This window comes from Ochotona curzoniae, unplaced genomic scaffold (assembly GCF_017591425.1).
Source record: "Ochotona curzoniae isolate NIBS_2020 unplaced genomic scaffold, NIBS_Ocur_1.0 contig_4612, whole genome shotgun sequence".
Lineage (NCBI taxonomy): Eukaryota > Metazoa > Chordata > Mammalia > Lagomorpha > Ochotonidae > Ochotona > Ochotona curzoniae.
In genome coordinates, this window is record NW_024466343.1 from 2,401,447 (window position 1) to 2,402,599 (window position 1,153).

General features: G+C 41.4%; 1 pseudogene; it reads left to right on the plus strand.

Moving 5' to 3' along the window:
• Positions 1–224: 224 nt before the first annotated feature.
• On the plus strand, positions 225–627 carry LOC121161017 (annotated as a pseudogene).
• Positions 628–1,153: the final 526 nt, after the last annotated feature.

Sequence of the window (1,153 nt, forward strand, 5' to 3'; positions counted from 1 at the left end):
ATGTTTTGAAGGAAATAGGGAGGTATAGCAATTTTTGACAATGAATAAAAGGGATATGCTTTCATTTATATTTTTAAAGTTATCTCTTGCAATGTTGTGAAAGATGGTTTAGATTAGATAAAAAAGAATGGGCAGGTAATATATGTTCTGGTCCTGTATTAATAAATTGGAGGGGTAATGGGCCCCTTATGTTAAGATACATTTTAGGGGCACATAGTGGGGGGATGGACAGTGACAAAAAGTAGAAGGAGGACATCTTGAACCTGTCCAAGTACAATTTTAAGACCATCTGGATGGAATTCCAAGGAATCCACGAAGCCAGTGGGATCCTGAAGGGCTTTGATCTGCTGCTGAAACTTGTGGTGGACAGCAGCATTGAGCTCGTGCAAGATACGGAACAGTGCAAGCTGAGTGAGGATGCGAGCCAACTGGCCCTGGCAGTGTGCAGAGGCACCTCCGGTAGTGCTCATCTGTCCACAGAAGGACATGGAGGCCATCCCCAACTCCTCTGTCCAGCAGCAGGACACCTATCCTGCTCCCTGCTCTGGCCTCCCAGTATACCTGCTGTCCCACAAGGAAAAAATAAAATACATTTTAGGAGCTGAATCCACAGAACTCTTGTATTGAAAGGAAAGGAAAAAGGATGGCTCCAAGAGGTTTAGCTGGCCTGAAGAGTTTTGAGGGATTGGGTAGCATTTATTTAATTCTCATTAGCTTTTGAAGCTTGTAACAAATGAGAAAAATGAAGCTCTAAAATAGCACTAAAAAGCTAAGTCATTTGTAACCAGAATTGCTATGGACTGAATAATGTAAAATTCTGATGATGAAGCCTTAGCCTGCAATATGCTAGTACTTTGGGATAAGAGATTTTGGAGGTAATTAGGTTTAGGTAATTTCATGAGGGTGGAATTATCAGAAGCGGGTGAATGCTGTTACAACAAGATATTAGGGAACTATATCTCTAGCTATACCAGGAGAGGATACAGCAAGAAAGCAGCTATCCGCCAACCAGGAAAAGGGCCTTGCCATGCCATAATCCTGATCCTGGACTTACCAGTGTTGAAAATTATGAGTTATAAATGTCTGTTCATTTTGTACCAGAAGTATGAGTCATATAATTAGTAATTAGTCTGGTTGACCAGACTGCAAACTT